The following is a 12,728-nucleotide window of genomic DNA, read 5'->3' as shown; positions in this document are numbered from 1 at the left end:
TGGAAGACAAAGTGTGCTCGGAAGCAAAGTGTACTCGGAAGCAAAGTGTAATCGGAAGGTTAACTTTTGAAATTACCAAGTATATTGAAGGAACACAAGTGTACCCAAAATATAAAGTGTGCCCGGAAAACAAAGTTTGCCAGAAAACACTTGTAATTTCAAAGAAATCATAAACACACATATCACAGAGCATGCTCGGAATGAAATTAAAAACACATAAACATATAAGTGTGCTATAGTGTCAAATTTCATAGAGCTTGCCCGAAAATCCTATGTTAGCACTAAGCTTGCTAGGATAAACACAATAAATCATCAGGTATGCCCTTACCGAGGGATTTCAACATGTCAAACCATACCCGAAAAATGACAAACTTAAATAGTAATATCTAAGCATGACTGGAAAGATTAACAAACCTTTCCTAACAACATATTCACACAAATCACAAAGCTTACTTGATGTACTTGACTAAGTTCATAAAGTTTGCTTGGAATCACAATCAGCATATAACATGCATAGCTTGCCCGAAACAAAAATTTCTTGTTAAAAGCTAGCTATAACAACACATAATCATCTCAAGACTTCAAGCTTGCTCGGGAAATGAGTACAACAGTGTACTCTACCCGGAAAGTGTAAACACTTCAAAGCATGCCCGAAAATCATAAAGTTAGTCAAAAATGACAAGCTTACTCGGAAGGTTTGAAAAATATCAAACCTTACTCGAAACAACATATTCACACATAATCAACTGTTTTGTACCCGGAAAGGTTGTAAATCATTAAACCTTACCCGAAAATACATATTTAAACAGTTTGTGCTCGGGAAGGTTATAAAGCATCAAACCTTACCCGAACTTACATATTCAACCTTTTTTAGGCAAAATGCAACTCTTTTTGACTTAAACCACTTTGTCAAAATATATTTTTCTTTTCAGGTCATAGTTTAAGAGCAAATGGTGCATTTAGAGATCAAATTTCAGTTATAATTCTATTCAAAACAGTTTCTTCCATTTACTGAAAAGATCTCAAGAATGGGATCATATTGACTAAGTAGCTATCTCAATACTTCACTCTCAGCATTATTATGACAACATAGATAGGTTAATAGCAGGTATAAACTTAACATGAATTTCATCTCTTTGGTGATATGATTTAGGTTCATTTAAAGCTTAATGCATTAATGGTCAACACTGTGCTATGATACCTCATATCTATTCTCAAAGCTTATTTGGCTTTCCTCAGATCACCCCAATTTGACTCCAACCTCCTGTATTTGGTCAAAAATAGTTTTTGTATGACAGAACTTATTGTATTTTTGTATTTTTAGATTCAAACATATATAGAGGTTGAACGTTGGACTTACAGTTAGTAACATGCCTTTCATTCAAGATGAGACAGATTTTGCCAACATCTTTGTAGTTCTAGTTGTAACCCTCTTGTTTGATAAAATATTTAAAACACTTATCAACTTTTGGTTGATTTATTCATCTTCCCCTTATTTTTGATATTTTCTCAAATTTTCTTAAAGTATGTTCCTTGTCATATTTAAAGATGTTTCATTTTGGTTGACCAAATAACAACAGGCTCGTGTATGACTGGGTAATCACTTTTCTGCCTACCATTCGGAGAGATTTATCTTGAGACATGCAAAGACAACTATGTATCTCCACATAAAGATTAGCATATTCAATATGTTTATATCACCTTAGATTTTACATCATCATGGGAAAGCAACCATACAGGTTAATGACTATACTAAGGTCTTTTTAGCTTATTAATTCCATATGATCAGCTAAGTAGTCAATGTACTATCATTTCCCAATAAACACAGTTTAATATTCAATCACCCCAATATCTCTTCATTGTCAGGTTAATGGCTATCCTGTTTGACCAAAAGTGGTCAACAGGACCAAACATACATGTGAATATATGTCCTTTCAAAGTCAGAGCTATTGACATAGTTTTAAGTGAAGGAATAAGAAACAAGTCATAATTGCCCCAAATGCATTCAGTTTTCAGGTCAATGGCTATCCTTTGAATCTGAGAGATTTAAGGACCAAACATACACAAGTGCATGTCCTTCCAACTGGGCAAATGACATAGATTTCAGCAAGAACAACTATTTGAGACTTTTCCAAAAAAATCCCCCTTTTAAGCTTCTTAAAAGCTTGAACTGAATAATCTTATCATATCTCTACACCATTAATCAACTTGCTCATGTTTTGACCAAAATAAAGTATTTATGCAAAATTCATTATAAAATTCATTGAATCACTTAATTTTGACATAAAACACATTTTGACAAAAACAGTTGCATCACACAATCAAATCTTAATCATTCTTAACATCATCAAGAAAAACAGACTGTACTAACATTCAGTGTCTATCCTATCTTAACAACATCAGAAGATCAGATAAAGAACATATTCAAGTAACCATAAACATGTGATTACTCATGACATCAGACAAGCATTCAATTTCACCAAACAGATCAAACTACTTATCATAACATCAGATCAGTTAACTTGATAGTCAAGAATTATCATCAATTTCAAACAAATTTCACCGATATTTACTTAAGTACCTATCAGTTAACTTCAAACATATTCAATCAACATTCAGTCGAAACATATTCAAAATATATTCAATTAACATTCAGTTGAAACATATTCAAAACATATTCAATCAACATTCAGTTGAAACATATTCAAAACATATTCAATCAACATTCAGTTGAAACATATTCAAAACATATTCAATCAACATTAGTTGAAACATATTCAAAACATATTCAATCAACATTCAATATGTGTAGTCTCTAATAAAATAATCAGTTATCACAGAGAGACACACAAACAGGCACACATCCTTAATCAGATTTCATCAGAGTTGATCATTCCCAGGGCTTTCAGAAGAAAGTTGAACCTGGTTCTATCAAGTGGTTTGGTGAATAGGTCAGCCAAATTGTCACTTGTATTAACCCTTTGCATTTCAATCAAACCTTTTTCACTGCAGTCTCTGATGAAATGATGTCTAATTTCAATGTGCTTAGTTTTGGAATGTTGAACTGGATTTTTAACAGTAAAATATGCAACATTATTGTCAATAAAAATAAAGGTGTTCAAGAAATTCAAACCATAGTCCAGCATCTGATTTTGAATCCATAGAACTTGTGCACAGCAGGCAGATGCAGCAACATATTCAGCTTCTGCAGTAGAGATTGAAACTGTAGTCTGCTTTTTACATTGCCATGACACTAGCCTTTCACCCAAAAATTGACATCCTCCTGAGGTTGACTTTCTGCTCATGTTGCAACCATCATATTCACTGTCTGTATATGCAATCAGATCAATAGCTTGGTTCTTTGGATACCAAATCCCTAAGTCTGGTCTTCCCTTCAAATATCTGAATATTCTTTTAATAGCATTCATGTGGGAGACTTTTGGACTTGATTGGAATCTTGCACACACACATACAACAAACATGATATCTGGTCTTGTTGCAGTCAAATACATCAGAGATCCAATTTTGGCTCTATATTCATGTTCATCTATAGGCTCCCCCTTTTCATCTGCAATCATCTTTTCTTTGGTGTCCATTGGAGTTGAAGCAGTCTTGTAGTCATGACAGTTGAACTTGTTCAAGATGTCCTACACATATTTGCTTTAATGAATGAAAATCCCCTCAGCCTTCTTTTGAACTTGCAATCCTAGAAAGAAGTTCATTTCTCCCATAGAACTCATGCTGTATTTGGACTTCATTACCCCTTCAAACTCCATACACATTTGTTCATTTGTAGAACCAAAGATGATGTCATCCACATACACTTGTACTAGAAGCAAGTATGATCCCTTTCTTTTGTAGAAGAGTGTCTTGTCAATGGCTCCTCTTTTGAAACCATTTTCAAGAAGATGATTTGACAGCTCATCATACCATGCTCTAGGAGCCTGATGCAATCCATAAAGGGCTTTGTTTAACTTATACACCCTGTTTGGATATATTGGATCCTCAAAACCTGGAGGTTGAGCAACATACACCTCTTCATCATTCTTTCCATTTAGAAATGCAGACTTAACATCAAGCTGGAACACTTTAATGTTCTTTGAGGCAGCATATGCAAGAAAAATCCTGATAGCTTCAAGTCTTGCAACTGGTGCAAAAACATCCTCAAATTCTATTCCTTCTTCTTGAAGACATCCCAGTGCTACAAGTCTAGCTTTATTCTTAATCACTAAACCCCTTTCATCCCTTTTGTTTCTGAACACCCATTTGGTTCCAATTGCATATCTGTCAAATGGCTTATCAACAAGATCCCACACATGCAGATCTCTAAATTGTGCCAATTCCTCTTGCATTGCTTCCACCCAACTATTATCTTTTAATGCTTGTGCTATGTTCTTTGGTTCTATTTGGGATAGAAAACAAGAGTAAAGACAAATGTTTGCAATTTCAGAATGACTTCTTGTAACTCTTTCATGCAAATCACCAATGATGTTTTCAGAAGGATGATTCTTTTCCACATAAGGAGTTTGAACAATCATATCTGTAGACATAGTTATGTCAAGATTTGACTCACCGAGTTCTGGTTCTTCAATGATCAAATCAGTCTCTGCATCATGAAATTCTGGTGCTTCATCATTATGTTGTCTTGAAGTAGATGCACCATTATTTTCTAAGTTCAATCTTTGAAATAGATCTTGAAATCTTGCTGTAGATGCAGCTTCTTCTCCACTTGCTTGGTTGCTTGTGTCACCCTCATTCTGAACTTGATCATCCTGTTCATCATGATTGTCTTGATTGTTCTTAGTATGATCATGTTCAACATTGTGATTGTTTTCTTGATTAGGTTCACCAATATCACATGGGTAGTTCTTCACAAAAGTATATTCCTTTTCCTTTTCAGCAACCTTCTTCCATAATTCTTCCAAGTCCAATGACTTCTTCTTTTTCTCTTCAATTTCACTGGTCTTGTAGAAAGATTCATCAAAGTCTTCAGGATAAATCTTGAAAGACCTTATTAACTTCTCATGATCAAACAGCCATGCTGCACCTTCAACTGTATTGAATTGATTCTCATTAAAAATGATGTCAGAAGATTCTATAACACTCAAGTGATTTTTTACATAGACTCTGTAAGCTTTTGAGTGTGTAGAATATCCAACAAAGAAACAATCCAGGGACTTTGTTTGAAACTTGTTCAAATAGTCTCTAGTGTTCAGTAGAAAACATTTGCATCCAAAAGGCTTGAAAAACTTAATGTAAGGTTTTCTGTTGTGAAATATTTCATATGGAGTTTTGTTAAGCCTTTTGTTGACAAGTACCCTGTTCTGAACATAGCAGGCTGTATTTATAGCTTCAGCCCAAAAAGTGACAGGCAGATTAGCATCTGCTAACATGGTTCTTGCAGCTTCAATAAGTGTTCTGTTTCTTCTTTCTGCTACACCATTTTGTTCAGGAGTTCTAGGAGATGAGAATTGTTGTTGTATTCCTTTTGCTTCACAGAATTCTTGCATAACTCCATTCTTGAACTCAGTGCCATTGTCACTTCTCATCATCTTGACTGTCTTATTCAACTTGTTCTCAATCATTGTTACACAACCTTTAATCAACTCTGCAGTCTCATCCTTGGTACTTAGGAAATAAACCCAAGTGTATCTTGAATAGTCATCAATGATCACCAGACAATATCTTTTCTTCCCGATACTTGGTACACTCACAGGACCAAAGAGATCCATGTGAAGTAATTCAAGTACTTGATCAATTGAGTTGATGAGTTTTGACTTATGAGTAGATTTGTGTTGTTTTCCCTTTTGACATGAATCACAATGATCTTCCAACTTGAATTCTCTTGTAGGTAAACCTATGACATGCTCACCTTTGACAAATCTATTCATGTTCTTCAAGTTCACATGACACAGTTTCCTATGCCACAATTTTGACTTATTTTCAGTGGCTTTGGAAACAAAACATGCACCTCCTCTTGAAACAGCTTCTTTCATATTCAATTCATACAAGTTACCTTTTCTTGGTGCCATCATCATAATCATTTCCTGTGGAATTACAAACTCAGGTTTTAAAATGAAACAGTGTGAATCATCAAAACTGACTTTGTAACCCTTATCACACATTTGTGATATACTCAGCAGATTGTACTGAAGACCTTCAACATGAAATACATTATCAAATGAGACTTTCTCATTTGTTAAGATTCCTTTTCCAACAATCTTTCCACCATTCTCATCATTCCCAAAAGCTACTGGACCTTCATACTTCTCTTCATAATTGACAAGAGATCTCTTGTCACAAGTCATGTGCCTAGAACAACCACTATCCATATACCATATGTCATTTAGAGGAGTGGACTGTTCCTGCACATACAAAGAAAATTTGATTAGTTAAGTGATGAAGTGCAAGCCTTATCAACTTGTAGTTCATCAGATTCAGTTTCAGACACAGCTTGGAAAGTGAGTGTTGTTGGTTTAGGATCTTCATGAGCCAATTCTAAGTTGTCTGAATGATCAGTTTCATAACCACACTCTCTTGGAGTTTTGACAAGCGAGGTTGGGCAATGGTATTCATCTTAGTCAGTGGCATACTCCTTTATCACATAGTCCTTCTTCTCAGAGTAGTCTCTCACATCAGCAACTTGCTCAACCTTACTCTCAGTCTTAGGTTTCCAAAGAAAACCGTGTGGTTCATATCCATGTCTTAGTAGAAACTTCTCATCACCAGTGAGTTCTGTTGGTTTATTTCTAGTATGTGCATCTTTTCTTCTTGTCTTCTCACTGCTTGATGATCCTTGAGAGATATCAGATTTGACTGATTGAGTATCTTGCTTAATTCTCACAGACTGATAGTTCTTTTTGGTCAATTCCTCATGCTTCTTAGGAGATTTACTTCTTCTTGCTAGTTCAGCCACTTTCTTCTCAATCCTTGTCTCCTTTTCGAAATTCTTCTCTTCTTTGTTCATGGTTTCATTTCCACACACCTTTCCTTTTCCCAGATATTCATCATACTTCTTTTTGTACAGGACAAAGTCTTTCCCATACTTTGTTCCATCTGGTACATGAAATGGTTTGAATTTGAATCTTTCATTACATGAATCTGTGTGGTGACCATATTCATCACACCTTTTGCACCAAACCTTGCCTTTGAATATTTCATGTTCTTTTGGTTTCTTGTATCTTTCACTTGGCTTAGGTGTCTTGACTCCTAGAGTCTTCTGATTCTTTAAACCATCAAAATCAATTGAAAAATGAACAAATTCCTCAATCTTGATGTCTTGTCTTTCAAGTTTGCTTTTGACAAAGACAATCTTCTCCATAATCATAGGTTCTTCATCACTGCTTTCTCTAACCCTTGACTGTCTTTTCTCATACTCTTCCATAGTTTCCACTTCTCCAACATCTAACACCTCATGACTAGAAAAGATTGGATAAACTGGGATAAAATTTTCTGTATCAACTTTTTCAGTCACCATCTTCTTTTTGTTGTTCTGCTTTATCTTACCCAATACAGCCTTGCTTGGTGGTTTTACTGCATTGTAGTTTATCTTCCTCCTTTCACAAATATCAAAAGAAACATGTTCTCTTTTCATTTTATCATTCTGTTTCTTCAATCTTAGTGGGACTGGTGGATACTTTGGAAGTTTATCAACAAATTCAAGTTTCTTATATTTTCTTCCTCTTTTAGCAGCTTTGATTTCCTTTTCAGCAATTTGATCACTCAAATCACTCAAATCATCTTGATCCAACTCAACTGAATCAAAGTCATCCTCAAAGACTTGAACTCCAATTGACTTATTCTCTTTTACTTCTTTCTTAATCACAAACTCTCCTTCTTCATTCACTTCTACCTTTTTGTACAAATCAACAAATTCTTCCTTGTCTTGAAAAACATCTCTGAATTGTTGCAAGTATGCATCTCTTTTCTCTTTGTCAACTTTTGGCATGAAGTTGTTGTTGAATGGAGGTGGTACTGTTTTGTATTTGTCTTGTTCCTTTACCTGGTTTAGTATACCACATATGTTGCCTGTTGAGATCAAATTTTTCAGAAATTCAGTTTCAATCTTTAGTCTTGTGTTTTGCACCTTTTCTTCAACCAACATCTTCTTTAATCCATCAATCTCAGTGGTGTATCTGGTTTGAGTTCTGTAAATGATCATGCAATCATCTTCAAGGCTTTTAATCTTTTCATCACTGATCAACTCACTTGCCTCATACTCATTGATGATGCTTTGTTTTCTAAAACACTCACTTTCCAGCTTGCCTACCTTTGTTTTCAATTCAATGATAAGTTCATTTAAATCAACTGTAGGAGCAGAGTGTACCTGAGATGATGATCCTTTTTCTTTCTCAATTATGGCCATGAATGCCACATTTGCTTTCCTGATATCATCTGCAATATCCTCTTCATGATTGCTCCAATCAAAATTTCCTTCATGCTGTGTAGTCACTGCCACATTTCCTTGATTTCTGATCTGATTTTGATTTGCTGGAACAGTGTTGTTTGGAACATTTTGAGCTGCTTGAAGGTTTTGATTATTATTCATTTGAAAACCTTGAGTCTGTTGCATACTTTGTTGTTGATTATTCATTTGCGGCTGAAAGTTGTTGAAGTTGGGGTTGTAATTTTTGTTGGGATTGAGGTTTTTGTTGTTAAAGTTGTTCATTTGGCTGTTGTTGTTGAATCTTGGCCGATTTTGTTGGTAATGCTGATGACCTCTTGGTTGATTTTGTTGATATTGATGCTGACCTCCTGGTTGTTGATTCTGGAATTGATTCATTTGAAAGTTTCTTGGTTGATTGCATTCTATTGCAAAATGACCAGGTTGCTGACAATTGTAGCATATTGCTTTTGACTTGTCAAATCCAATCCTGTCATTAGGACCAGAAACCAGAGACCTACCAGTTCTGTTATACAGCCTTTTACTTCTCAAACCCAACATGGCAGCTGCCACTTCAAATCCATCTCTTCCAAGTCATCTGCATCAATTTGTTCTAAATCATCTTGTACCACACTTGTGTGAATTATATTCTTTGCAACAAATGCATTATATGACTCAGTAAACATAGACAACAAAGCTTGTGTTTTCATTGCTTTGACCATGTCCTGTGCCAGTATTAGGAACATTTCCACTTGGCTTGGAGGCAGAATCAGTATCATCAATTAGTTGCAAATTGAACCTCTGTTGATTTCCTTGATTACTTGTGCTACCTCCAATGAAAGATTTTGGAGTAACAACATTATGTTCAGCTGGTTCTTCAACAATGGGAATTTGCTGTTGGCTCTTGGTAGACAGATTTCCCATGGGTGCAATCAATGCATTTGAAACATTGAAGCAGGATCTGTCTTCCTTAATCATCTCATTCTCTATCATTTCAAGTTCTGCAGCCTGAAGAAAGCATACCACATCATCCAATTTCAATTCATTGAAATTTTGCTTCTGAAGGATGAACTTGCAAGCAGTATACCATTCTTTTGGCATTGAGTTGAGTAACTTTGTATTCAAATCAAAGTCATTCATTACATAATCAGTTGTCCTCAACTCATTCACAATACTTAGAAAACGTTCTAGTATTGATTTCAACCTTTCTCCATCCCTATACTTGAACCTTTCCAACTGTTGCTTCAATCTTTGCTTCTTTATGTTCTTTAGTTCAGTATTCCCTTCATACATTTCAAGGATGGCATCATACATTTGCTTGGCAGTTGTGTGATGAGCCACCTTGGTCAGAATCTCCCAAGACAAACCTAGCTTAATCATAGCTAAGTCTTTGTCATCCACCTTTCTCATTTTTTCTCTTACAGCAGCAGTTGCAGTAGCATTTGCACCTTCTTCAACAACAGTTTGTGGACCATTCTTGATGGAGTTCCACATATCAATATCATTGTAGCATACGGCTGCTTCAAAGAGTACTTTCCATTTGATAAAGTTTTCCTGTCCATACAACCTTGGTATCTTGTTAGTAGACACCTCTTGTTCTTCATATCCAGACATTTTGAGAAATTAAAAAAATTAGTTTCTTTAAAAAAAAGTTTCAAAATAATCAGATCTGAAAACAGAATGCTCAGATCTGATGTGCCTGATGTGATTAGAACAAGATTTAGATATAAAGATTAGAACTTTAATTGAAATAAGGAAGAAAAAAAACACCGGTAGATTGTAGATCTGGAAGAAAAATGAAAAACAGGGCTGCTGACGTCACACATCAATGGAACAGAGGTCTGCTTGCGTCATTCTTCTTCAAATCTTCAATCAGCAACAATCTTTCCAAAATAGCAGTAACAAGCTCTGGTACCACTTGTCGGTCCCCTCGATTTCAGCGGGATCTTAATCAATCATGTCATAACTCACACAGATTAATCGTGTTGACAAGAGAGTTAATGACGGGTTGCTATATTTAGAAAGATATCCGTTTGTTAAAGGCGGAATCAATAACAAACATACGGTTGCAATGAATAATCAAAGATAGAAAGCACACACAGGATTCACTCAAAAGATTTCCATTTATATAATATTAATCATACAAAAGGATAATCGATTTAGGGTTTTCTCGGAATCCTAGGACAGCCGTCACTTTCTAGAAATATTCATTCTTATCCGAAAGCGTAAAGGCTTATCTCTCTCTCTGCGTGTCTTTTGGCGGCGTGCCCTAAATATTCTATTTATAGGCCTGCCAACCTAGGATAGCTGTCATTCCTTATAGAAACCCTAAATACAGTCATACATATTCAAAATAAACTAAGTGTAAAACAAGTCTTCCGGGTAGGCTTTGCACCAATCTTGTCTTTCCGAGTATGCTCGGCCATCCATCATAACTAGGTAACATAGAAGTGTGCTCGGAATCAGTTTCCGGGTAGACTTTACTTAAAGAGTATTTCACTAAGTAAAATACTCACCGAGTAGACTTCAGTCTTCTTGAATTTGCTAGACTTTGCCCGACAACTCCTTACGAGCAACCTTGTTCTACAATGATCCATTTCAGCTCTTTGCTATAAAATAACTTATTTAGCAAAGTGTACTCGGGAGTACTATTCCTTGCTTGAGCTGAACCTTGCCCGATATTACTTAGAGATATTCCTTTAGATCATCAAGCATACTCGGACCATACTTATTAATGAATACCTTGCCCGGTCTTCCAATTTCTTGGCTTCTTGGACTTGGATAACCAAACCTTACTCGGAAAAGTAATATACTTAGCTCTGAAGAACAGACTTGCTTGATAAAGTGAACCTTGCCCGGATTTACATAAACAAGTGAACCCTACTCGGAAACACACTAATTTGCAAACCCTGCTCGGATAACCACTTAAGAAGACTATTTGAAGTAAACCTTCCCCGGTAGGCAAAATATCGTACTCGGCCAAATAAAAGCTTGCTCGGATGTCTAAGGTGTGCCCGGATCCATTACTTAGCAAATTCAGAGGAGGTTGAGAAGATTCCAATCTTCCATGTACTTCATTTAGGTCAAATCTTTGACTCAACAATCTCCCCCTTAGGTCAATTTCTTGACCCGTCAGAGGAAATGTAAGGCTTACTACTCGACTAAAATAATAATAAAATATTATAAAGGCTTAATGCCCTAAGTCAGAATTATACTCGATGTTTATGGAAAGAAATTATATAACAAAGAAAAGAAAATAAAGAAATATGGAAGTGTATATATATATATGTGAATTATATAATTCTTTGTTATGAATATTATATAAGTAATAATGATATTCTTATATGATAAAAGAAAAAGAATACGTTTCTTAGAAAAGAAGAAACGTCGGGTTTTTATAATAAACTAAAGGTTTATAAATATTCCTTTTATAACTAAAGGTTTTAAAGTAAAAGAAATGAACTAAAGGTTCATCGAGGTAATAAGACTAAAGGTCTTAAGCCGGATTGTATATCCGACTAATAAAAGTTATACCCGTACTATAGGTGCGAGATAGCAAGAAAGAATACGCAAGGACGGTGTTGGAAACATTATGAATAAGAGTAAAAGCCTAGCCCTCAGGCTGTAGTATACGTTTGTCTGGATCCTTACATATGTGATAAAATGCGGTGAGCACATCGCACCACGCCTGGTCACGACCTCGAACCAAAGTATGTTCGAGTGAGAATGACTTTGTGTATATTTATGGTACCTAAGTACGTCGGGACGCTGCGGTGTCTTGCTGAGGTGACCTAGGTAGAGACTCGAGTTTATAATGATATTGTTTTAACTTTGTTATTCCTAAGCCAAGATGGGCCGAGGCACGCGTAACCCTCGAGGGGTAGCAACGTAAAAGAAAATATTTTCGCGTCAGCATATTCACCAGCATTCGTTGCTGGCGTATTTTTATAACCTTTTGCAGGTAACCAAGATTAGAGCTAAAGGACGAAGGCTCAACAATCCGATGGCTCGGATAATTTTGTTTAAATATAAAATATGATGTTTTTGTGAAACTTATAAACAAGTAAATCCAATCGAGAACTTTTGTCTCGACTTTTGTAATGTAAATATTTTACAACTTTAACCCTTATATTTTAAAGTCTTCCGCTAACAATCGCAACTCTGATTTATTTACAAATGTGGTACCAACTAACGAGTCACACGCCTAGGCCTAAGATGGGGGTGTGACAGATAATAACTTGATAAATTGTTGCATAGAAATGCCGAAATCAAAATCTTCCTTCAGCTTGATCGACTTGGATGACTTCATTGATGACAAAACTTTGGTGGAACAGGTGCACTCCAA

Source organism: Bidens hawaiensis, unplaced genomic scaffold (assembly GCF_021521415.1).
Source record: "Bidens hawaiensis isolate Kalapana, Puna unplaced genomic scaffold, B.hawaiensis_p1.1 tig00011955_1, whole genome shotgun sequence".
Taxonomy (NCBI): Eukaryota; Viridiplantae; Streptophyta; class Magnoliopsida; order Asterales; family Asteraceae; genus Bidens; species Bidens hawaiensis.
Note: the sequence above shows the minus strand (reverse complement) of the source record.